Source organism: Coloeus monedula, assembly GCF_965178545.1.
Source record: "Coloeus monedula genome assembly, chromosome: 7".
Lineage (NCBI taxonomy): Eukaryota > Metazoa > Chordata > Aves > Passeriformes > Corvidae > Coloeus > Coloeus monedula.
This window is the reverse complement of record NC_138787.1, coordinates 707,617-734,678: the sequence shown is the minus strand read 5'-3', so window position 1 is coordinate 734,678 and position 27,062 is coordinate 707,617. Positions and strand designations below refer to the sequence as shown.

Here is a 27,062-nt window from a genome sequence, read left to right as displayed (position 1 = left end):
AGATTTCTAAAATTTGGACTTCAGATATTTTTAAATCTCAGATAAAAAAAAAACAGACTCCCATTTCAAAGCATCTAAAAGTAGATTCCACTTTCACAGACTTGGTGGAACAGCAATTTCCCCACTTGCGACGAAGGAGCCGAGACTCCGCTGCTCATGACTATAAATATATTCATAGATATTTTCCCTGGCACAAAGCACTTCAATTTTAAAGGCAAGAGATTCATCAACTCTTCTGGAGAGCTTCATCCTTTTGCTGCTTTGATTCTGTCAGTGAGCACACGCTCCTGGCAGGAGTGGAGGAGGGCACAATCTGCCACCATCTGCAGGGTGCAATCCATCTGAAAAGGTGACTGTCCTCAAGAAATTAGCATAGTCCAAGCATTTAACTTCGCTCTGGAATATTATGTTCAACCAACAGGCTCTTTCCAGAGCCATTCTGCAGAATGTTCCTGCTCCCTGCACGGTGCTGGGTTTGGGGTTTTTTTTTAAGTTTTAACACAGCCTTTTAACAGAAGTGGATAAAATTTTCCATCCTCCTTGGGAGGCGAACGGGGTAAAGGCAGGATTCCACCACCCTCCCAGTTAAATGTTTCTGCGGGAGATCGGCGTTATCAAAGTGAGGTGTTCAATCTGCTGAGACAGGTCCCGTGAACTTGAGCACAGTAAAAAAAGCCAACTCCCCAGGACTGCCTGGGCGTTGAGCGGGAGAGGTGCTGCTGGCAGCCGGCCATTCCCCAATCACCCGCTATTCACAGCACGTGAATCCCCACTGCAGCGCCACGAATCCGCAGACAGAGCGCCCCTTGGATCCAAAGCAATATTCCAGCAGGTTCTTCAAAACTGATTGCTGGTACAAGAACGAAGCAAGGGAAGAGGGGAGCGGGGCGGGGGAAGAAGAAGCACCTTGAAATTATCTGCGATTGTCAGCAGCAGGAGGGAGGCGAAGCACATCTTCGAGGCAGGAGAGAAGGGTCAATAACCTGCTTAATTTTCCCTTCTCTCTGGATGAATAAACTGTCAGGAAGAAATCCAGCTGAAAGATAGCCTGGCTCTTCCACAGCTTCGAACGAGGCTCCAGCTCCTGCCCACGCACTCACAGGACGCGATGTTCGAGCTAACGAGATGCCATGGGAAGAAGAGGCTTCCTTGCTTCCAGGAGGGAACAAACTGTCTGTGATGGGAAGCAAAGAGCATGGATTGCCTTCCAGCCCCACGGCCGGCTAGCACACGTGCTAAATGAGACTGATCCACACAAGTGATGATTCTGGGCAGGGTCAGGTTGGGTATCAGGCTGGAGAGCAGGGAAAGGTTCTTCCCCCAGAGGCTGCTGGGCACTGCCCAGGCTCCCCAGGGAATGGGCACAGCCCCGAGGCTGCCAGAGCTCCAGGAGCATTTGGACAGCGCTGCCAGGGATGCCCAGGGTGGGACTGGTGGGGGGTCTGTGCAGGGCCAGCAGCAGGACTTTGTGATCCTTGTGGGTCCCTTCCAGCTCTGGAGATTCCATGATTCTATGAACTATTTCCAATGCAGGCTGCATCCAAAGGTTCCAATCCTTTCCAGTGCAGGAAAGGGAAGCGAGGACACTTACTCAGCAACCCATTACACTCACACTAACCCAGGAGAAACTCCTGGATGCAGCAGAGGGCAAGGAGAACAGAGGCAAAGGAAACTGAGGCTTGGAGCCCTCCCTGGGCACTGCTGGCAATGGGAACCATCCAGGATTTCATGAGTAAGCAGATGCCTGCTGGCCTTAGGAGCTCCCTGAGCACATGGCAGAACTGGAAAGAGCAGAGGGGAAAAAAGGGGGAATGTTTCGTTGAGGGAAATAAATACAGAGATATGGAGACAGGAGGGTCAGCAAACAGATCAGGCCTTGGGTTTGATGGGGCTGCGGGTCCCAGGTGCCTGCCAGGCTCCAAAGGCTTCCAGCCCCAACCCTTCCCAGTGCCCCATCATCCTTTCTGCTACACTCCCCATGTCTCAGGGTGGAAAACTCATCCTCACATGCAATACCACATCCAAGCCTGTAACAGCAGCAAATCTGTGGCTCATCAGGGAAAAAGCCTTTTGGTCTAACATTTTAAGGACCACAGGCCAGCTGACCGTGCCTGCAAGCAGCCTGAACTGCAAGTCACCCTACGCCTGTTGAAGGTGACAACAACACATTTGAGTGCCACCCTCACCCTCAGACAGGGAGGAGGACAAGGTTTCTCCTTGCTTTGCCCAGATTTCAAGCAGGCGCACGTAAACATTGAGTAAGTTTGTGTACAAAGCTTGGACCAGAAATTGCTGGCACCCAGAAATGCAGATCCTGTCCCAACACGCTAATTCAGGGTGCTCAAAACAAAACTGGAGATAGTGCTTGGTCAAAACCAAAATCATCAGTTCAACAATCCTGGAAGCACACAAACAAACAGCAATTAAACCAATCACGCAGTTAAAACTAGTCATGTCCAGAGTGCCCATATTCCAAACTTCCAACACTGGCTCTTCACCCTCAAAAGAAACAAACCCCCCAAAAGTGCCAAGCACCAGAGGTTACTTTTAACTGAAGATAAGAACGTGAAGTCATTCATCAAAAAGACTGTTTTGCTTTAAAATACTCACACTAAGTATTTCTGTGGGAATTACTGCCCTTAAATTAAAGCCATGAAGAAGTTGGACACTTCCTACAGAAAACTCTGGATGGAGACCACCAAATCCCAACCCAAAGGACAGCTCCCGGCACCTACCCTCAGCACCTTCTCTGTTTCATCCTGATGATGGAAGACAGCAGAAAGCTCCAAGAGAAGAAAATCTCACCAATGCCACTGGAAAGGCACAATCCACAACTCCCTCGCACTCAAAAATCCCCTTTATTCCAGTTCTGTGGCACATAAGGGGTTAACACAAGCTGAAATGCTCATGCAACGCATAATGGGTTTTCCTTACCACAATGGATCATTATTGCATGGCAATCTAATACAGTAATAGTAGATAATACCAGTAATATGGATTTGCTTTAGTAAAAGCATTTGAAATTGCATTAAACACAGCAACACGAGAATGGCACGTTTTGAAACGGATATTTCTAATTCCCGGTGTGTAGAGGAGCCGCTCCTGTTTCCAAGCCAAGGAGAAGCAAGTCTGTCTTACCACGAGGCTGATCCAAAATCATGGAATCGCAGAAAAGGCTGGAGAGGCCCTCCAAGATCACAGAGTCCCACCATCAGCTCAGCAGCGCCGCTAAACCTCGTCCCCTAGTGCTGCATCCCACGTGCGTTTGCACTCTTCCAGGGATGGTGCCCTGGGCATGATGCCTTCATTTCAGGCAAGACATTTTCCCCAATATCCAGCCTGCCCCTGCCCTGGCCCAGCCTGAGGCCGTTCCCTCTCCTCCTGTCCCTGTTCCCTGGGAGCAGAGCCCGATTTCCCCCCCGGCTGCCCCCTCCTGTCAGGGACTTGTGCAGAGCCACAAGGTCCCCCCTGAGCCTCCTTTGCTCCAGCCTGAGCCCCTTTCCAGCTCCCTCAGCCGCTCCTGGGGCTCCAGCCCCTTCCCAGCTCCGTTCCCTGCCCTGGCCACGCTCCAGCCCCTCAGGGTCCCTCTTTTTGTGAGGGACCAAAACTGAACCCACTGGATCCAAGGTGCAGCCCCAACGCTGGACTTTGTGTATGTTCAAAATAATGTGACAAAGAGGAGAAAAGAAACTGAAAAGCATTTTAATGAGTATTATTGCCTGCTCCTTTAGAGCACAGAACTTTTATCCACAAGGTGCAGCCTTCACAGGGGGCTAAGCAGCACCGAACACCTCATGGGCTGCACTTTGATAATGGCATGGCTGCCCGGATTGCTCCGGGTCTGTCTGGAGACAGCCTTCACAGGGAATCAGGAATCTCAGGAGCTGCAACACCCGGGGGACCTCGGAGTCCCTGAGGATCTCCCTGAGTGAACCATCAGCATGATACAATACTTTTTGTGTGTTACAAAAGGAAACAAATGTTCTAGAAAGTACTGGGCAGAGGTCTCCCGATGGAATTGTGAATAGGTGATTTGGGTGGGAAGGGACCTTAAAGCTCATCCCGTCCCACCCCTGCCACAGGCAGGGACACCTCCCACTGTCCCAGGCTGCTCCAAGCCCCAATGTCCAGCCTGGCCTTGGACACTGCCAGGGATCCAGGGGCAGCCACAGCTGCTCTGGGAAATCCATCCCAGCCCTTCCCCACCCTCCCAGGGAACAATTCCTTCCCAATATCCCATCCAGCCCTGCCCTCTGGCACTGGGAAGCCATTCCCTGTGTCCTGTCCCTCCATGCCTTGTCTCCAGTCCCTCTGCAGCTCTCCTGGAGCCCCTTTAGGCCCTGCAAGGGGCTCTGAGCTCTCCCTGGAGCCTTCCCTTCTCCAGGTGAGCACCCCCAGCTCTCCCAGCCTGGCTCCAGAGCAGGGGTCTCCAGCCCTGGGAGCACTTGACAATCCCATACCCCAGCACAAGCAGGGAATTAAACCCCACAGGTAAACACAGCAAAGGCTGAGAGTTACAGGCAGCACCACCAGCGCACCTGTACCAACAGCAGTGCCAAGAAGTGCCACTGTTCTTGGTAAGCAAAACATAGATGGGAAACAACAAAGAAAAAGCCTTGATTTTTCATTTTAACTCATTTCTGTGTCATTATGTTGGTTTTTGCTTCATCACTGCAAGTAGAAAAGCGTAAATTAAGACACTTGGGTTTACTACTTAAGTTGCTCCTTAAGGCACCATTTACTCAGAAGTAGTCAGACAAAAAAGGGATGATTTCAGGTTTTGCTTTCTTATTGTTTTTACGATTTTTTTCTTAACCTGGAGTTATTTCTCTCCCATTTCTCACTTAAAGCCATTCCTCCCCTAGCCTTCTGTGTGCCCCAACTGAAAACCAGCTGGCACCTCCCAGAAAGCCATCAGAATTCCTTTAGAGCTTCTGCAGCCAAGAGGTCCCTGCTCATCATGGGAGGGGGAAAACATGGCAAACAAGGTGATCAGCACATGGGGGAGTGGGCCCCACATAATAAATCAGAATGTGCTGGGCCTGGAGAACAGGAGGCTCAGTTTCCCATTTCCCAGAACCAGTGCACACACCGAGTCTGAACCTATTATCCCACCTGGATGTTATTTACAATAACAAACCACAGTGACTACAAATCTGCTAAACAGCAAACACCTCCATCAGTTTTGGCTGCATCCTCCAGTGCTTTACACCAACAGCTACTTCGGGGTTGCCTTGCCCCAGCCACTGATGGAGAATCCATCACTGTCCGTGGAATCACACACTGCAGTGCTGCCTTTTGCTGGCCCTGCTGACACTCCCGTCCAGCCAGCAGCGCCAATCAATGGCCTCCCCAAAAAAATCAATCCTGGCCCACATTTCAATCCCCCCCAGCACCCAGCCAGCAGGAATTGTTGATCCTTTGTGCGCCACGAGCAAAGGAGCAGCTGAAAACACCTGACATGTGTCAATCTGGATGAGGTTCCCTCAGCACTGGGTAGGGGTGCTCGCTCCTGGAATTGGAAATGCAGCAGGGCAGAGCTGATCCCGGCATCACTGCAGCTCTGCACAAGGACTCATCCAACCCAAAGACAGAGCATGTCCTGAAAGGAACCCACCAGGACCATGGAGTCCAACCCCTGGCCCTGCACAGACACCCCACCAACCCCAGCCTGGGCATCCCTGGCAGCGCTGTCCAAACGCTCCTGGAGCTCTGGCAGCCTCGGGGCCGTGCCCATTCCCTGGGGAGCCTGGGCAGTGCCCAGCAGCCTCTGGGGGAAGAACCTTTCCCTGCTCTCCAGCCTCACCCTGTGGTTTGATCCCTCTCTGCTGCACGTTAAGCCATCGAGTAATGCAAGTAAATCCTCGCTGCTTTCCCTCAAACTCCTCCTCAATACCCAAGGCATGTCCTTGGACAGGTTTTTTTGAACATATTGTTCTCGAGCCACGGTTTAAAATTCACTGTGGCCCTGCATTGCTGTCATCCTGTACTCCTGTCTCTGGCATACATGAGGTTTGACCTTTTCAGATTTACATTTACAGCATTCACAATCCTTGTGAGCTTCGCTACAGACAGGAAAAAAAATGAATTGAGAGGAATTTCTGGAATGGTGACTGGACTGCTGATGTTTCCTAAGGCAAAACACACACTGCTTCTATTCCAGCTTCCTAATATCCTGGTAAACAAGAGAAAATTGAATGACAAAGGAACCCTAACTAGCTGGAATCTTCTGAAAGATGGAAAACAGACTTCCAGGGCTGCCCACACAAGCGAAGACACTTCGGCAGTCACTGTTCAAGGGTAGCACAAACAATGCTCCAAATGAAGAATGCGGCAGGAACAAAAAAATGCAGCCCAGCAGCTGGATTTCCAACCGAAGGAAGGAAAGCCAGGCACTTCCAGAAGTGTCCCACCACACACCCAGCCTCCCGCTTCTCCCTTCCCTTTGTGCTGCAGATGCCATGCTTGTTTTCCTGGTGTCCCTAATTTATGTGGATCCCTTCCACCCAGCTGTCTCTGCACCACACAGAGCCTCAGTGTGTTCCCCCAGCCTGGAGCAGAGCTTCCTCTCCCATCCAGCCCCCAGAGGGAGGCAGGCACGCTTTTCCTAACACATCCATCACTCACAACACACGCACAAACCCCAAAGCTCTGGATTTTAACAAGGCTTGGAGGGACAGGACACAGGGAATGGCTTCCCTCTGACAGAGGGCAGGGCTGGATGGGATCTTGGGAGGAAATTGTGAGCGTGGGGAGGCTCTGGCACAGGGTGCCCAGAGCAGCTGGGGCTGCCCCTGGATCCCTGGCAGTGCCCAAGGCCAGGTTGGACATTGGGGCTTGGAGCAGCCTGGGATAGTGGGAGGTGTCCCTGCCTGTGGCAGGGGTGGAATGGGATGGGCTTTAAGGTCCCTTCCAACCCAAACTATTCCATGATTCTGTGATTTTCCAGCACTCCCATGCTATGAGACCACATGAGAGCAGAAACAGGCTCTTGGATAAGGACGATCAGCTCTGGATAACCACGGTCCTCCTCAGACACACTAATTCCTGGGCTGGGCTTGTAAAGGTACCACAAACTTTGGCTTCCCCAGCCCTAAATGCCCTTCAGTGCCACAAAACACCGTGCCCAATTAAGCCTTTTGATGTGCCTCATTTTTTAACAGGGAAAATCAAGGGCACGAAGAGGAAAGGCTAAGCTCAAGGAATGGCAGCATTCCCCAAGCCACTTTTCCAGATGCCCTACCCCAGACCCACCACCCTGCCAGTCACTGGTCTCCTACCAAATCATGGAATCCTTACAGCTGAAAAAGACCTCTCAGACCACGCCCAAGTATTCCCCCAGCACTGCCAGCTCCACCACTAAACTGTGTCCCCAAGTGCCACATCCACAGTCTCCAAACCAGAGACCTCAGAACAAATTCATCTGCCATTTACAATGAATGGGTGAGACCCAGAACATTTTCTATTTCATCACCTGTGGGTACTTCCAGCACAAGACACCAGTGTGCTTGTACAACACTCTTACAGACCAGGAGCATCTGCCTCTGCTTTCAGCAATTTTTTCCCTGTAATACTCCTGCTGTGCACACTCTATCCATCTTGTACACCATCAATAAGATTCATTGATCAGTGTCAGCCACCAAAACCCAGCAGAAAGGTAAAGAGAGGATGAGGAATTGAGAGCTCACTGCAAAGAAGGCAGCTCCCGGGGCAGAGGATTACTGTCAGAAGGGAGATGGGCAGCACGAACTCTAGGAAAGGGGAAAAGAAGTAGGAAAATAGGACACAGGTGGTTAAAACAACACCTTCCTAGTCCTGCTTGGGGCTAAGAGCTGCATTTCAGCATTGCTTGCGAAGCTCTGCCTGTGAAAGGGAGACTTCACAGCATCCACAAGCTTTTGAGCAAAGCAGCCAAAGGAGCGAGAGCCTCAACAGAGCTTTGTCCCAAGCAGGGGGGATCACCCCGGGACCTGCTGGTCCTACACACCCCTGCCCTTCCAAAAACCAGGCAGCAGGGCAGGGCCTGGGTGGGGGTTTCTCTGGCAGTTTGGGCTATGATGGGCACACAGTTCTCTCCATCCCAGTGCCATGTGCTGAACAAACACCGCAGGAAGCAGAAGCAGCTCCTCAAAGTCTCCGAAGGGTGGCTGATTTTTTCACCCCAAGAAATTAAAAGCTGTAGTGCACCAAGAAGAGAGCAAATCATCAACAGGCTGCCAGGTTGTTTTACTCCTTCTTAACTCGTGATTACCACCACCAATTCCATCATCTGGGGCTAAGTGGAGCTCCAAAGAGATGTGTGGGATCAGAGATTAGTTCAGACAGTTGGAATTATTCCCTCCACGCTTGGAAGGAGATGTGTAAGAGACGGGAGTTTGGGGTGGCTTTTTTGAGTTTGTTTGGTGTCCTCCAGCCTGGTCTGTCCTTGATTCAGTTCAGTTCCACTCAAACAAACCCCAACTGTTCACGGGTAGGATCAGCTTCACAGGATACAAAGCTGTGACCACACAGGCAGCTCCACAGCCACGAGTGCTGGAGACACCAGCCCTGCACTTTGCCCCAGCTAACAGGGGAAAAACACACCAGGAAAAACAAAAACACACCAGGATGGGGGCACAGACCCCCTGAGGCAAAGCTGGTTTTACTTCACGGGCTCCACTGGAAACACAAGCTGGTGGGTTTTATTCTGCACACACGGAATTATCTTCTGTCCTCACAAGTAGATGCCCTGTATGGAAACCACCAGAAAGGACTTTGAACATGCAGTTTGGAAACACACAGACCCACAGGGCTCTTGTTTGCCCACGGTTTAGGGATCTCAGTGTGGTGCTGGTGTTCCACCCCCTGCCACGGGCAGGGACACCTTCCACTGTCCCAGGCTGCTCCAAGCCCCAATGTCCAGCCTGGCCTTGGGCACTGCCAGGGATCCAGGGGCCTCCCCACCCTCCCAGGGAACAATTGCTCCCCAGTATCTCATCAAAACCTGCCCTGCTCCAGCTTAAGGCCAATCCCCCTCATCCCATCAGTCTACAGCTTTGTGAAAATCCCTCTCCAGCTTTCTTGTGAGAATCCTTCCTTTCCCCATCTTGCTCCTGCATCTCATTTCTGCCTCTGCCATAACTTTTTGACTGAAGCAAAACAACTGTGCTTGCAGTCCAGCAAGAGGATTAATTAAAACAAAGTAATAATAAACAACCCCCCTCCACATAATAGACTCTTAATACAAATTAAGACCCACACTTTAAAGTACCAGGAACAAGTCAATCAAAGCTAAGTTTGTATTTCCAATGGACAGAGAGCCTTTGTACAACTTCTCAGAAATAAAGTCCAGTCCCAGCTAGAAATTCTGGTCGTACACACACTACCCAGAGTTCAAGGAGCATTTGGGAAACACTCTCAGGGATGCACAGGGTGGAGTTGTTGGGGAGTCCTGTGAAGGACCAGGAGCTGGACTGGATGATCCCTGTGGGTTCCTTCCAGCTCAGGAGATTCTGAGATTTTATGATTCAATTTTTCACCAGTTTCTGTCTGCCTAACCCTGGGAAGTGTAAGGAGCCAGGCTCCAGCCTGCACTCCAAGAGCACTCCAGCAGCTCTGCTGCCAAAGGGTAAAAGGGTTCCTGAAGCATCTGCAGTTCTCCAATCAAAGGGAACGTCACTCACTAAACCAGCATAAAACAGGAGGCCCTGGCCTATGGATTCTGTGTTAATATTGACAGGCTGGAGCTCAGAAGTATCACTGAGAAGAGTGAAAGAATAAAGAAAAACCCAACATGAAGACTTTTTGTTGTGAAGAGCTCGAAAAAGTTGAGGAGTAAATCAAAGAGTCAGAAAATGGTGAAAAAAGCAGAAACATCCCAAAAAAACTTGTAAGTGCAGTCTTAGGTTCCAGAATGACAGCATCCTGGAGCATTTAACAATTTCCACTTAAGTCAAGCTAATAGAAAGATTGAACTTTAATTTCCACTGAATTACTGCCAAAAGCTTTCCTTTAGTTGAGGATGGAAAAAGCATTCTCCCTCCTGCTTTTTCAGCTTGTTCAGGATAGACAGCAAGGAAAAGAGATCTGCACAAGGGCATGGAGTGACAGGAGAACAGGAATGGCCTTAAGCTGAAGGAGGGCAGGGTCAGATGGGATATTGGGAAGGAATTCCTGGCTGTGAGGGAGGTGAGGCCCTGGCACAGATTCCCAGAGCAGCTGTGGCTGTCCCTGGATCCCTGGCAGTGCCCAAGGCCAGGCTGGACATTGGGGCTTGGAGCACCCTGGGATAGTGGGAGGTGTCCCTGCCTTTTTGTGACAGGCTGCTCTTTTCCTCACTCCTGAGCCTTAACTGCAGCCATACCCAATTTCGAAATGCGCTTGTTCACAAACCAAAGGTCAGCAGGGCCTCCACAACAATCCTCTCCCTGTAGCTGTGGCCATTGAGCTTTACAGCTCTGGAACTCTGAGCAGGGGAGCAGCAGCATCAGTCTGAGCAGGTCCCCAGCTCCTCTCTGGCTTTAGGCTGTATTCCTGAGGGTTGGGTAGCCTGGAGAAGCAGGGTTAGGTGGCCAAGGAACCATGAAAGCACTGGGGGATTAAGCAGCCACTTGTCCTGCACGACAAGGTGAGCCAGAAGATGCTAGAAATCCACTTGGGTGCTTCATTAAGCAATTAGAACTTGTTAAATAACCCACAAAGGTGCCACAGGGATCCACCTGATTCCAGAGGACTCCTCTGTCCTGTCTCCCACCCCAGCCAGGCTGAGGAAGGGCAGCTCCCTGAGGGGATCCTGAACACGGAGGTGGGAGTAACATTGCAGCTTGCAAAGAGCTTCTTTTGCCTCGCACAAAAGCCACGTGTGCAGGGGGTGTGGGTGACAAAACACGACGAGAGAACAGGTCCCTTCTTTAAGCCAGGGAGAACAAGATGCTGTCTCCTACAAGCCCCAAGAAAGGGCAGGTGCAGTTTCTACACACACCCCAAACACCTCCTCTGACATACGTGTAAACGGGGACAAGGGATCAGCACAAGATTCCAAAGAAAAGACCTTTTTGATAGAATCACAAAATCAAAAACAGCCCTCTGCCATCATCAGATCCAACTGTTCCTCCAGCACTGCCAAGGCTGCCACTAAATCATGTCCCCAGGTGCCACATCCGCTCGTCTTCTAAATCCCTCCAGGGATGGGCACTCCACCACCGCCCTGGACAGCTGTGCCAGGGACTGACCACCTTTTCCATGAAGGAATTTTCCCTAATACCCAACCTAAACCCACCCTGTGCAACCTGAATCCAAGAGGAGCCCATCTGTGGAAGAGCTGGGGATTAACTGCTGGAACAACTCAGAAAAAGGGATCTGTGTGAGGAATAAAAGCCAGCTGGGCACATGAGGGTCCTCTGCAGCATTCAGGAAGGCTGGTTGCTCTCCAGCTCCCAGTTGTTTCAGGTCTGCCATGAACTCCCACCCTGTAAACAGGTGATGCAATGAACTGACAAAAAGGAAAAGGTTCTTCCCCCTGAGGGTGGTCAGGCACTGGAAGAGGCTCCCCAGGGAATGGTCACAGCCCCAAGGCTGCCAGAGTCCAGGGAGAGTCTGGACACCGCTCTCAGGGATGCCCAGGGTGGGATTGTTGGGGTGTCCTGGGCAGGGACAGGGGTTGGACTGGATGATCCCTGTGGGACCCTCCCAACTCAGGATACTCTATGGAAACAGCTCCCTCCCGGCTAGTCTGCCTCCAAGGAGGAAAACACGATCCCCAAGTGTGGAGAAGGAGGCAGGCAGACCTGGGAGTGTTCATTTCCATGGGGAAACTCTGAGGTCGTCCGAAACCCGCCAAAATTAACGATCGGAGAGTCCAGAGCAGGAAAAGATGGGTGGAGGGGGAAAACCCTGCATGCTCTCTAGTGTTTTATCAACATTTATTGATTTATTTTAAAAGCTGGGTGGAACACAGGGAATTAATAGACCACCACATGCCCACGTGCTGCATCTGCTACAGCGATTTATTCTTATAGTTCTTTTATTACCTTCTTTGGGAACTGAATGGGAGAAGGAACAGCATCCTGACACTTGGAAATTAGCTCGTTTTCACAACTGTCAGCAGGAAAGCAGGAATTAATCCTCTCATTTCAGCCTGAAAAACAGTGAGAGCAAGCCCAACGAAGAAAATAAAAATAAAAATTGTTTCTGCGTTTGTAAGGGGGGGGGGGGGGGAACTGCTTGGAAGAGCAGTGGCCTTATTATGCTGGCAAGGCTACAGCCCATGAGATCAATGTTTTGATGAGCACAAGGACTTGTGCCAGAGGGGGACGGGAAGCAGGAGAGGAGACTTCAATGGGCTGAAAGCATGGAGAGAGGAAGAGGCAGGGAAGTGGTTTGGGAATGAATTAGGTCAGGGGTGCGTTTAGGACAAGGGAGAGCAGGGAATGCCTGGACAGGGACATGGGAGCTGGTGGGACCTCAGCCACCAGCCCTGAAGGCTGGGAGGAAAGATGAGAGGAGGGAATGTAGTGACTCCCACCTACAAGTGAAAGGAGGGTTCTTAGAGGAGGAAAGGAGAAGGATTTACAGTGGACTTTGCACACAACACGAGAAGCACCATCTGCCCAAGGTAGCCCTTACCAGGACGGCTCAAAGGGAACCCACAAACCTCAGCCAGCTCCCAGGACCAGCTCTGTATCCAGCTTGGAGACCTCTCTAAGGCACCAGAGACTTGAAGTGAAGAGCAGACAAGACTTGTGGGGTTTGGCTGTTCTTTGGGCTTTTTAACACCTCTCCAAAAGCCTTCCTGCACAGCAGCAGGAGCAGCAAGTTGTGTCCCACCCCAGGGCTGGGTTTGCCAACAGGATTTATTTCTGGGCTTGCAATCCCCCTCGAGCTGGGAGTTGCGTTTCGGCACTGCCTTTGCCTGGCTCCTGATCCCACGGCAGTCACAGTTTCTAGGTCAGAAAGAGGCTTCTGTAACAACCACAGGATTTATCGAGTTGGAAGACACCCACGAGGATCATCCAGTCCGGCACCTGGCCCTGCACAGGACAACCCCAAGAATCCCACCCCGTGCATCCCTGAACGCTCCTGGAGAAATTTTAATTCGACTGAAATTCTTACTAAGAAAAAACAAGAAACTAAAACTCACAAATAATTAAATGCAAAGATAAACCTGCGTCCCTTCACATAGGAACACTTATCCACAGCAACCCTGGGCAGAAACCCCATGCTGCCACGCCGAAACCTCACAGATCAGTCCCTCGAAGACAAGCCCAATGCTGGGCATTCCAAGATGAATTTATACACCCAGCATCCAGCGGGAGAGGGCTGGAAGGAAAAGAGCAGCAACTTCCCACCTCTCCCTCAAACCACAGGCTCTCCCCCCAGAGCTGGAGCGCGGACTGCCGGACCCGGCTCGGAGAGGAGCCGCTGGGAGCAGCGCTCGCGCACCCGCCCGGGCCTGGTGTTCCAAGCTGCGAACAAAGGCGCCCTTAAATGTGGTTTGATTGACGCAAATCAAGAGCTGAGCGGGTGATTCATCGCTGTCAGAGCGCAGCACTCGCGCAGAACCAGCGCGGGGACGGAGCCGCCGATGCGCTCCAACACCCGGCGCCATGGGCAGCGCGGCCGGCACAAACACAGGGCCCCCTCAGCGGGAGGGGAGCGCTCGTTCCCCCCTCTCTGCCCCCCTCCCAAAGACATTCTGGATTTTCACAGGTTGTAATAAGTCTCGGGACACGAATGTGTAATTAGCAGCTTGCTGCACCTCCCCACAGCTTGGCAGGGAGGATCAGTGTGTCAAATAAAGTGAAGGCGTAATCCCAGCGGAGCTGAGGGATAACCCATGGCTGCACCCCACCGAATTCCTGCTGTTTGACGGACGTGTTCTGACCTTTCTGTGCCCAACCCCAGCCTACTCCCTCTCTCTCCACACTAAAGACGCTTTCCCTCCTCTTTTCCTATACCACGAGCTTCTCGAGAGCAGGGCCAGGCTGGTTTGGGGCTGAGACACAAATGTCTTCCCCCATTCCATGAGGGGAGCCTTCGGAAAGAGCCCCAAACCGCGGCTCTTGTGCTGACCCTGAACTGGTCCCACTTTCCTTGCACTGCAGGAAGCTCTGCACAGGGTAGCCACGGATGTAGATAAAGCTGGGATCACAGAGTGCGTCAGGCTGGAAAGCAGGATCGTCCTGGAGCATGCTGCACAAGGATCCTTCCATGCTCCCCGTGGATCTCAGTCCAACTTAATTAAAGACCTGCAAATTTGTCAGAAACAGCACGGATCACAAATACCTAGTTCTCCTAGCTGGAAAAGAGTGGGAATTAGGGAAAGAGCTGCTGGGTCACAGGAGGGTCCCTGCCACCAGCAGCAGGCTGGTGCTGTGCTGCTGCAGCTCTCCCACCACACACAAAGAGAGCAAACAAACTTCTACCATAATTAACTCATGAAAATGACACCATTATGTTCCTGCAAACAATTAGGAGACAAAAGAGAATGTACAAAGATCCTGCCAACACCACAAAATAAACTGAAGACATTGTTTCATACTAATTTTCTCATAAACCATTTCAAGATAAACGTGACTGTAGGTAAGAAAATTCCAACAGCCATGACTTCTGAGGTCACTCATCAATCCAAGGAGCACCTTGGGGTGGAAAAGTGGCTTTCAGTGGATCGGGGCTGGAGAAAAGTGTCAGGATCTGCCCAGTGGCCTGCACCAAACCTCTGCTCCTCAGCCTTCAGCTCTGCTAGCACAGCAATCCATGCCAAAGCCTCTGGATCCTGAGCTGGCTTTGCCAGAACAAGCTCATGTTTGCACCTGAGCTTCCAAAGAGAAGTCAAAAATTGCTTCAGCACCTCTGCACTGCTGCAGCTGGAGCAGCCTAAGGAGAAGTCATTCCAACAGCTCCAGCATATCAGAACTAACTCCTGAGGGTGAAAATAGAGAGAGAGGGAGCAGAACACCAGGAGAGATTTCTCAGAAACACATTACCATGGAAGAGTGAAGTACACGAAGTTTAATCCCTCAGCACTGCAGTTGTCACCGCTCCTCAGGTTCCGGCTTAGTCATCGTTGAAAACAAACCCAAACACAACTCAAAACCCTCCCGAAGTTTAGCAGTGCCCTGGCAGTCATGGCAGGAGTTTTCCCCCCGGCACTGCTGCCCAGGAATCTGGCAGGATGTGCCTTCAGCTGTGCTCTCCCAACAACAGATCACTTCTTGTTCCACCGGCCAAACGGGGAGAGGAAGGGATTCTGCAGGCAGGACCCTACAAGCAGCTGCCTGCAAGAGTCAACAGCTGGAAGCTGAGGCAAATTATTTTAAAAATAGAGAGGGCAGCAGGAGATCAACATGTGAAGAACAGGACAAGGTGACACACAAGAGCAAACACTTTCATTTATAGGATAAATTTCTATAGCTCTCAGGGTTTGGGGCTTAGGAAGCCGTCAGCGTGACTAACATCTTTAGGAAGTCCAGAAATGAAATCTTGCCTTGTTTTTGGCTTAAAGCAGGAAATCAGCTTTAATGACAACCTACAGTTAGCTCTGGAGTAATTTTCTTTCTGCTTCATTGACATACATGACAAGACTTTGTTAGCAGGACTAAAATTAAAAACAAAACATTTTTCCCAGCTGCACAGAATGCTTAATGCACACACTGACACCTCAAGAAAAGAGACCAAAAAAATTATTTCAAAGCAATTCCATCACCTTTTTATACTCCAGCTTTTCCTGGTACTTTACATCAGAAGTTTTGCACTTTGCACAACCACAACCATAGACTTTTCATCATCAAGAATAACCACTGTCCAACTGGTTTTCATGGAATCCCAAAACCGTTTGGGTTGGAAGGGACCTCAGAGTTCCTCTTGTTCCACGGGCAGGGACACCTTCCACTATCCCAGGCTGCTCCAAGCCCTGTCCAGCCTGGCCTTGGACACTGCCAGGGATCCAGGGGCAGCCACAGCTTCCCTGGGCACCCTGTGCCAGGGCCTGCCCACCCTCAATGTAAAAAACCCTGCATTTTAAAATCTGATCCGAATCAATCCCATTTTAGCTTAAATCCTTACCCCTTTCCTATCAATATTTTACGTATCGTGTATTCTTCTACTGTGTTAAACCTTGTGATGACAGCGTTCAAAAACGTCAAATCCATGAGGAATCACCTCAAATTACACTCTGTTAAAAAAGAATCAAGTCACTTAAAAAGAATTTTAAAAAAGCAAAGGTTTTAAAAGTTAAGCAGTTTTAGGCCACTGAACCAGTTTGCTGTTTGGTACCCAATAATCCTTCCACGATTTTCCAAGTGGAAGCAGCAGCTCCCAAAGGCTTCAACCTGCCAGGCAACCCTTAAACCTCATGTGGCTTTTAAAATCTTCCTGCACACAATGTTCCCTAAAAAAATGTTCTTACAAGAATCTTTCATCTATTCAGAAGCTTCTTCTAATGATAGGACTTGGGACTGTGTGAAATCCTAAAAATACTGAGCCAATTCAGGATCTGTGTTGCCCAATGGGATTGGGTGGTGAGGCACTGTCAGAGGCTTCCCAGGGAAACCGTGGCTGCTCCATCCCTGGAAGCATCCAAGGCCAGGCTGGATGGGATTTGGAGCACCCTGGGATAGTGGAAGGTGTCCCTGCCCACAGAAAGGGTGGAATGGGATGGGCTTTAGGATCCCTTCCCACCCAACCCAGTCTGGGATTGCCATATCTGGTTTTTATCATTCTTGTCACGTGGGTAATTTCCAATAATAACCCAATCTGCAGCAGAAATATGGGTTGGATTTTGCTTTCTTTTAGAAATTTTAAGCAGGAGCGATGGTTGAAAAGCTTCAGAAAAAAAGAAAAAAAAGAAACCAAAAAGATTTTGCTTGAGCCCCTCTGTCCAGCATTAGAGAAGAGAAAGGAGAGGAAAGAGAGAAAAGGTAAGGAATTATGATTGTGGAAAGAAAATTTGGTTTTGCTAAGCTGTCAGAGCCCTGCTGCAGAGAGAAGTTACCCAAGGAAGTGATCCTGCAGCACAGAAAACCCCTCCCAGGACTCCCCAGTCCACCTCCAGCTGAAACACTCACAGAAAAAAACCCATTATGGTAAAAAACCCAAATCCTAATTTACAGGAGGTCAGCAAGAGCAGAGTCCCTGCCGTGGTCAGCAGCGTTTTCCCCTGGCTCCAAGGAGCTTCTCCTGGAAGTCCAGCTCAGGGCACGATCGAGGAACAGGACTCCCCTGCCCGTGTAGTGAGTGACCAGCCCACGAGGCGAACACGGGGTGAAGCCATCAGAAGCCAGAGATCACCACAAGTGCCGTGGCTCAAGGCTGCAGTTCCTCAACTCTGCTCTGCTTCATGTGGCTGAAACCCTCGGTACTGGTTTGTTTGTTTTGTGCCTGCTCTGGCTGATTAAAAATGTGTCAGTCACCCAAATAAAGCAAATATTGCCACCAGCGAGCAGGAACTGTCTGCAGAGCTGACCCCAGTGATGTTCCTGACACGTGGGGCTTTGACTGCCACTCAAAGAACCACCAACTCCAAATATTTACTGTAAAACTGCAAAGAATTTTCTAGACACGTCAGGGACATGATTCCTGAAGAGCTTTGGCTGATCAGTCATTTACATCACTTGGGTACCAATTTGGCATTTAGGGGAAGGAGGGAGAGCTGGGGGTGCTCACATGGAGAAGAAAACAATCCTGGGAGAGCTCAGAGCCCCTTGCAGGGCCTAAAGGGGCTCCAGGAGAGCTGCAGAGGGACTGGGGACAAGGCATGGAGGGACAGGACACAGGGAATGGCTTTAAACTGAAAGAGGGTAGTTTTAGATGGGATATTGGGAAGGAATTGTTCCCTGGGAGGGTGGGCAGGCCCTGGCACAGGGTGCCCAGAGCAGCTGGGGCTGCCCCTGGATCCCTGGAAGTGCCCAAGGCCAGGCTGGACATTGGGGCTGGGAGCAGCCTGGGATAGTGGGAGGTGTCCCTGCCCATGGCAGGGTGAGGAATGGGATGGGTTCAATGTCCCTTCCCACCCAGGCTATTCCATAATTCCCTGAAATTCAGTAGAGTGGAGATGCAGGTGAGGAAGGAGCACTTTCCCAAAGAATCCCCCGAGGAGCAGGGAGACTCTCAGGCCCTGCTTTGCCTTGCCCACGGTGGGAATCACTGTCGGTTTGCTGAGCAGTTTTCCAGCCCGGGAAGAACACAAAGGGCCCGGAGCTGGCCCTGGGAAGAGGCTCTGGAGCTATTTATAGCAGCTCAAGGTGTGTGCTGCCGCCGCTGCTGCAGACAGGGAGCAGCTTGTTTTCCCAGGAATTGATCTGCACGGGCGGATTATATAAACAGTTGTTTCTTGCTCATTTCCACACCGCCGGCATCTCCCGGGGTAAAAACGTGCCTGTCAATACAGCAGCTGCTCGCAGGCAGCAGAGCTGGCAGCAGCTGCGGCGCCTCGAGCTGGGAGCTCTAGGTGAGTTCGGGAAAGATGTTCCAAAAATACAGCTGCGAAGCCGTCACGTCACAAGCTGGATGCAGGCAGAGGAGAGCCATCATCTCCTTCCACGCGATTCTGCTGCTGTTTAAAAACCCCCAAAGCCAATTTTCTCCGTTTCACTCACCATAAATCCTCATTTAAGCCTATCTGCACGAGTCTTTTGGACGATGTCGATGGGAAGCTCCGCATCCAGCTTCTGTTTTGGGGAAAGCCAGTCCAATTTCTTTGAAGGCTATTCCTTCTACTTCAATAGTTATTTGCTCCTGCCCCACAGCACTCTCCAATGATTCTATCAGAGCAAATAAAGGCTGGGGAGCTGCTATAAACAGGTAGAGAAGCAATAACCACCCGTGTGAGCGCTCTGCTTTATCTGGCATCATCCGGGGCACACCTCATCTCTTTCAGGTTAATCAGATTTTCAGAGCAGGGCCCAAAAGCTGCAGTTTAACTCCACGGTATGAGGAATGTTCCCTGCACAGAGATTCCTTATCACTTCTCCATTTTAAAATTTAACGACAAACTGGAGCAGAGAGCCAAGGCTGCAGCCTGGTTACTGTACACTCAGAGCTCGGGGCCCTGAAACTCGCTTTCATCTACGGCAGAAGCCACTGGAAAAGAGGTGAAAAACCACCAGCAAGCCTTCGTTTTCCCCTCAGTGATGTGCCCAGGTTAACTCTGCTGGCTGTGCATTGCAAAAGCAGCGCTCACCTGAAGGGCTGCCGGGCTGTTGAGCAACGCTCTCCGACCTCTGTCACAACTGCAGAAGTTAATTCTGAGCCCTGCTGGAGAAAATCCATCTCCTCCAGCTGAGGCAGCAGTGCATCACATTAGGGATCCCAAGGTTGCACCTGAGCAGCTGCTTTGAAACCCAGAGGAGCTCAGCTGACCAGCCAGCACCAAAACAGCAGACCCACCCCGACAGAAATCCCTAAACACCCATTCCTACACCCTCCGAGCCTGGAAGAGCCTTCCCAAAGAGTCAGAAATCCTTTGGCCTCCAGGCTAACACACCCCACACACGTTCTGCTGCAGCCTCAGCAGGTGAGAAGGCATTTCCCTCCTCACACCTTAACAAGAAGGGCCCAGAAGACCTTTCTTCGTTCCTTTAGACACTAAAAAGGCAAGCTCAAGTCAGCCCTGGCCGAACGAATGCAAAATGTTGTGTTTAACCAGTGTTGTCCTCCCTGATGGCTGCTGCCCCTCTCTGGGGATGGAAACAAGATCATGGAATCATAGAATGGTTTGGGTTGGAAGGGACCTTTAGGATCACCTCATTCCAACCCTCCTGCTGTGGACAGGGATGTCACCCAGATGCTGGTTTCTGCACGGGAGATGCTCATATGCATCGCTACAGATGTGCATGTATCCATATTCAAAGTGTGCTTTGCACGTACAAGCATATCTAACCCCAGCAGAAATTCCCATTTATCATGGAAACCCCATTAGCCACCGCCGGTGCTTCCACTCAGACAGATCCCTGTGCTTATCCCAGCTCCCTGGAGAGCTGGGATAAGGGGGAAAGGCTTCCCACTGCCAGAGGGTAGGGATGGATGGGATATTGGGAAGGAATTGTTCCCTGGGAGGGTGGGCAGGCCCTGGCACAGGGTGCCCAGAGCAGCTGTTGCTGCCCCTGGATCCCTGGCAGTGTCCAAGGCCAGGCTGGACATTGGGGCTGGGAGCAGCCTGGGACAGTGGAAGGTGTCCCTGCCCATGGCAGGGGTGGGATGGGATGAGCTCTAAGGTCCCTTCCACAGTATGGGAAGCCTGGTATCCCTAACAGCCACCTGGAATGTGTGGACCCAACCCCTTCTTCAACAAGATAAAGATTTACCCGGTGCTAATTCTCCTCACGCCCACAAAATGCTGCACTGACCTTGCAGTCTGCATCCGGACACTTACAAGGCAAGACGCTGGAAAAGCTGGAATGTGGGGGGAAGGTGGCAAGGGGGTGGAAGCAAGCCCTCCCTCCCAGCATGGATGCCACCAGACAGCAGCTCCCCCAAGCTCCCTTGTCTTTTTAAGGGAAGATTACGAAGGTTTAGAAAGCAGCAGCTGCCTTGGGGTGAGATGTGAAACAACCAGCTTGACTCCGTGCCATGCTCCAGCTCGCACAGAAAACATCATTTGCAGCAGTGGCAGCGAGCCTGCAGGTGAGTGCAGCCCAAAGAATTGCTGCTTGGGAAAAAAGCCCCCAAATACAGACGGCTTAGCAGCGGAGATAATGGCATTTCACTCCCCAGGTCTCATCCACTGTGAAATCTGGGGAAAATATATTCCACACGTACACTACCTGCTGCCTGAAACCAGCACCAAAATTTCCTCCTGGGCCAGCAGGCTCTGTGTCCAGGATGTTAATTAGTGCTCCTTTCCCTCCTGCCACGGGATGAGGGCCAGCTAAAAGCTCTGCACAAGTCACTGTGATTAACCTGCCAAATCTGTGATTGGCTGCCCATCACAGAGGAGTCACACAGTTAATTCACAGCTCCAGAAGACACAAACACATTTCATGCCTTCCTGAAGCCAGCCGGCATCAGCTGCCTCCTCCCCGCAGAGCTGACAAGGCTCAGGACTGAAACCCACAATTCCTTGCAAAGCAGACTGGAATAGTATGATAAATTGAAAAGGTCTGCAAGTTCATTTGTATCAGCCTTTAATTACGCTCCTTTCTGGAGGTTTCCCTTTCTTACTGTCTCGGTGTCAAGGATAACTTGAAAGTTATTCCAAGTGCATCCCCCTAATAACAGGCACAGCTTTGAGAGCACTTGCCCAGAGCAGCTGTGGCTGCCCCTGGATCCCTGGCAGCGTCCAAGGCCAGGCTGGACAGGGCCTGGAGCACTCTGGGATAGCGGAAGGTGTCCCTGCCCATGGAACTCGATGGGCTTTGAGGTCCTTTGCAGCCCAAACCATTCTGGGAATCTGTGGAAACCTCCTTTTGGGAAACCTTATGCTCCAGGAATCGAATTTTAGACAAGAGTGCTTGTAGGAAGCTATCACTGCTCTCTGCTGCTGTTGGAACAGTGGGATTTGGGGCCAGGGAAACCCCAAGAGCAATAATTAAAGCTTAAAAAAAAAGTGAATTACAGCAGCTATGCTGGATGAAAACATTAAATAAGTGACAGAGAAATACACTGCTCTCGAAGCCATGCTGGTCTGAAACTGCTCACTGCTCTTCCTTCCTTTTTCCCATTTATTTCACTTGTTTAGGGCCTATTTTCTGTAATTCCTGGTTGGAGAACATCCATTACCTGTCTACTCACGAAGCCATCCAGCCAGGATCCACCCAGGCTCGTACCTGATGCTTTCCCAAGTCCAAGTCAAGTTCAGCATCTCTCTGCCAGCGTCCTTCTCCACTGAGCCATCACCATCATCATCATGCCTGGACCATCACGGCAACGTAAATACCTAAAAGGCCTCTCCAACACTTCAAAAAAACCCCTGCTGCTGCTGCTGCATGGGAGAGAGGCAGAGTTCAGGAATACTGAGGGCAAGGACATGGCTGGGGCAGAGCTGTTGCTGGTTCCCCCCACAGGGGACAGAAATATCCCCATTTGTGTAAATACAGCCTTAGTCAACAGGGCGACAAATCCGTACAGAGATAAATGTCACCCGCTGACGTCAGTGCCACAGCAACCTAATCAAAGTACAGCCTTCAGCTATTTTTAAACCCCAGTTAAAGTATTTTTCTTTAAAAAGAGAAAAAAAAAAAAAAAAAAGAAATATTGTTAAAACCCATCTTAGGAAAAAAAAAAAAAGAACCAAAAAACCCCCTTGAAAAATAAATGTATTTAGCAGTAAAACAGAGCTGAAATATTTCTTTCTCTCCTGTGCTGTGGCCATACAAGCGAAGCTTGACCCAAGCCCGAAACTCGCTGTTCCATCTGATGCGTCACTGCACTAGAAAGCAGAAGATAAGGATTTGGGAAAGCGAACACATCAGATTGGCACTGGCCTTTGTATTGGAAATTTACCCAGACAGGTTAAAAATAACACGGGGAACGTTGGGAGCCATGCTGAAGGTCGCTCTCGGCGGAGCTGCTGTTTTTGTAGTAGGAGCTGCCGGCGACACATGACTGCCATTGCCAGGATTTGTGTCCCAGCACATGCCGGGATCCCCTGGCTCACGGAGGCTGCTCAGGACCAACGCAGCAGTGCCACAGCACACAGGCCGAGCCCAGCACTTCCTCGATGGACCTGTTTTCCTCCTCAAAACCAGTCCTCTGTGACTGACACTGAAAGGAGTCGTTCCTGCCCGCTGGCCAACATTCCCGTTCTGCATTCCCAGGGCTTTAAGGCCCACTGCAGCAGGGCCCGGTGTCAGTAACACGGCAGTGTTCCCACAGAGCTCAGCACAGAGCTCCAACCTTCAGGCCTTGCAGAGCTCAGTGAGGAGAGAGGAGCGCCCACACCTTTGCAGGAGAGCTGGTCAAACATCCACCATGACCAGCCTGAGGGGATGTTCTCCATGGTGACTATGTCTGGGCTCTCCACAGTCTCCATTTAGAAAGAAACCACAGAATCCTCAAGGTTGGAAGAGGCCTTCAAGATCACCCAGTCCAAACACGCACACAGCACCACCCTAATCCCCCCCAGTGATATCCCCAAATGTTTCCAGAACGCTTCCAGACACTCCACCACATCCCTGGGCAACTTATTGCAGTGCCTGACTACTCTTTCAGTGTTTTTTTTTTCTTTTCTAATACCCAACCTGAACCTCCCCTGGTGCAACTTGAGGCCACCTCCTCTCATCCTTTCACTTGAGGCACAGCAGAAGAGCCTGACCTCCACTTCACTACAACCTCTTGTCAGGTACTTGTAGACAGCGATGAGGTCCCCCCTTGAGCCTCTTCTTCTCCAGAATGGGAGTTGAAAAGGAAGCAATTCCAACTGGGAACACCCGATTCTGGACTTCAGAGGTGCAAGAGGCTCCACTGCTTCCTTGCAGTTGTAAAGCATTCTACAAATGCTTCATGTGGGGGAAAAGTGCCTCCAGCAGTTAAATCCTCAGTTTAAGCTCAGGCTCCACAGGGAACTTGCAGAAGTCACTCCTGGGTGTCGGCAGAGCTGAGCAGTGACCACATACAATGAGCCCAAGTCCTCTTTCCATGCTGTCCGTGAAAGGAGAGGCAGCACGGGTTGGATGCTGTTGGGAATGGCTGGCAGCAAGGGCTCACACTGATTTCTTCCACTTGTTTGCTGGTTTTAGAGGAAGAAACTTGCTGTTTAGGAGGAGCAAGAATCTTTAATTCTTCCTTCATCTAGAACGTGCAACTGATTTAAGAGTTTCTAGAAGTTATCTGTACTTAACAAGGGGGTGCCTGAAACAGGTTCTGCTCCCACAGAAAAACTGGATCTCCAGCCCCTGCAGCCTCATCCAAGCCCAAACTCCACCGGCAAGGTTCTGCTGGGCTTCCGAGCTTCACCAGACAGAAGGAAATTCATCTTCAGCAGCAAAAGCACAAACACAAGCGCAGGAGGATGAAAAACACGAGGGAAGGGAAGAGGAAAATTCCCGTCAGCTCCCACTCGGTGAGATCACACACACGCCTCAACTCGTGAAGATGCACATGAAGACCAAGATAGATGTGCATCGATCCCTCTCTCAACCCAGGGCTTGCCTTATTTAATGGGATACAGCAGAGATAAACCTCCGGGATAAACCAGCGGTGGAAGAATCCATTTCCCCACCAGAGAGAATCAATGATTATCCATTTTCCCTTTTATCCTCCTCGTCACACGGCGAATTGGAGCAAACGAGCTAACTGCAGCTCCCATCTGCTCCCCTCCCAGATGTTCCTCCAGCTCCGGAATCCCCGGCAGAGCCCGCACCAAACCTGTCCTGACGGGATTCTCTTGCCAAATTTAAACATGACAAGCAAAGCAGCTTCCCTTGGAAGGCTAAATTTAGTGCAGCTTGACCGTGTAACCCACAGAGCCGGACACGCGGAGGGGCTCTCCCGGGACTCGGCACTTGTGTCCAGCTCATTTCAAGCTGGGAACACGCTGGCTCGTGGATCTGGAGTAGCACACAGGCTCTAATTACATAAAAGAACACAAGTACAGAATAACAAAGTCTTTATGCAAGAGCCATGCTGAGCGCTCCGAGGTCCCCCGCAGCACTTTCCCAAATAAAACACCCCATTCGGGGAGGGGGAGAAGGAACACAAAGTGCATTTACTGTAACACTCGCGGATGAAAAATTGTAATTGCTCTGCCTTGACATCTGGTTTCTATTTCACTCCCATTCTATCAGGTTACATAACAAACAGATGATGCACCAGAGCCCCGGAGTTCTTCGGCAAGTCTTGTGCGGATTTGGTGTTTACATTCCTCGGCATAAAAATTCAAGCTATGCCACACACACGGGCATGTTCGAGGCAGACAGAGCGCTCGGAGACAAACGAGCGCCTGCAGAGGAAAAGTGAGGCTGATTGGGGAGTGTGGGCGTGTTTTTCAGAGCAGATTCCGTGCAGAAAATCCTCCGCTGTCCCAATCCAGTTCGGGAATTGAGTCTGCACTTGCAGCTGTGCAGACGGAGTTTATAGGAGCGAGCCACAGGGAACACACCGAGCTTACAGCCGGGCGAAACGCTCGGGTGAAGCCAGTGCCAAATTTAATGATGCAAACACAAATTCCACCCTGCCCCGTTATCTAACCAAGTGCAACCTCCGGGGCCTTCCTCCACCTTCTCATCGGGGGTTTGGTTTTTTTCTGAAGAAAATGGCACCTTTCACTCACTTCTGCTGTCACGGTGATTCACAGCCTCGAGAGCGCGTGGCCAGTGCTGGAACTCAGGCATCCACTCCACTGACCCTGTCCCCAGACATCGCAGGCTTTCTTCTGAGTCAACAGCACATCCTTCCTCGGCAGCAATTCAGGAAGCCATGCAGTGCTAATAAAGCTGACTCAGCTGAGCACAGGTGCCACAGAATCCCTCTTCCCTCCCCGAAACACCGGCACGCAGCAATGATCGCAGCAAGAGCTGGAAAATCGTGGAGCCCATGGTGCTCCGGCGCTTCTCTCTCCAGTTCGATCTGGAATAATCCTGAGTTATTCTGGAGTCCAGTATTAATAGGAAATTTCATTCACAAAGGATTTTCTATGATTCACACAAACAGCAAGTGTCCCCAAACTTTAAGTCACCCCCAAGCTTCTCCTTGCACCTTTAATTGCCAGCTTGGCCTTCTTTACCTTCACTTCTTGGGCCAGCAAAAGCACCGGATTATCAAGCACCAAAACTGCCAGAATTATAAACTCATCTCACATATTACTCTATATTCTATACTCATTTTGGGCTCCCTGTTTTGCTTCTTAGAGGCCATAAACACCTTGTGCTCGTCACTGTCAGGCAGGACACTGGTCCAGGTCAACATTCAGCTTCCTCAGGTACAACCCAGTCTAGGACTGGATTTATACCTTCAGGAGAGACCAATTCCCACGGGGACTTGCCAACCTCACCACTGCAGGTTATTTTTGAAGGAAGCAAACAGGGGACCCTCTCCCAGCTACACCTCAAGGGTGTAAAATGTGTCCTGTAAGAGGGGGCAAGATCCCTGTGCTGTGTTTGGGAAACGCCTGCCAAGGCTCCCTGCGGACGGGACCTCTCCGAGCAGGAGGTCACTGACATTTCAGCTGGAGCCAAATATGAAAATAATAAAAGCCCTGATGGACATTGCTGCAACGCCTGCCGATATCCAAAGGTCGGTGGCTGGCTTTTCTCCTCACATTATCCCCACACAAATCTGCGCGCAGCCACGCGCCGTGGTGTGAGGACGGCACCAGAAGTGGTGCAGGTGGTAGCCACGGGCAGGCAAGTGGAAGAATGCTCCAAAACACCAGTTTTCAAGCAGCCTGCTCCTCAGGTACTACAGTGTCTCTCTGCTGCCAGCTCGGGCAAACACAACAGCGAAAAAAGGACATTTTCCTGGTCAGAGAACCCCTTCTGGACAGGTCTTAACAATTAAGCACCAAGAAAGCAATTAACAGTATTAACTTAGAAGGAACACACAGCACTACATGCATTCCCTTCCTTACCAGGAGGTGGTTTTCCCTCTGTTTCCACCCTGGACTAGCTTCCTAGAAAGCTCAAAAAGGAGCAGCTTAGGGGAAGAAAGAAGGGAAAAGCAAAAAAATAAAGGAAAAAACTCCAACCAAACAATGCCACCTCCCATTTCAAAACTCCAACAACTAAAATACTTCAGGTGTCCCAAGGAAATCCCATGGAAACTAAGCACAGAGGACAAGAGCAAGGAGCAGAGGCAGAGTTGCTGTAGCCAACAGCCCCAGCACTGACACCTCAAGGCAGGGCAGTTCCTTACTCCAGGACGTAACCTTACAGCTACCCACACTTTGCTGCTCTTCTTCAAGCATCCAAATTAACGTGTTTGCTCTGCCATTTCACCTCCAGGAGATCCTCAGGCGGCCATCCACTGAAACACATCAGGATCTATCTAGTCCGTGCTGCCGGGATGTTTACAGCTGGTGAAGGAGTTTGTGTACTGTGCTTCGGATACCTCCTCCAGCTGCTGGGGGGCAACCCGGGTGGCACAGGGGTCCTCTCCAAATTCAGCACACAGCCCAGTCAGAACAGGTCCCGGAGCATGCCAAGAGCAGAAGA

At 50.8% G+C, this 27,062-nt stretch overlaps 1 protein-coding gene across 3 annotated transcripts in view; it reads right to left on the bottom strand.

Annotated features, from left to right (window-relative positions):
• HDAC4 (histone deacetylase 4) overlaps window positions 1-27,062 on the bottom strand; it is a 175,171-nt gene that overhangs the window by 109,325 nt on the left and 38,784 nt on the right. The window lies entirely within an intron of this gene.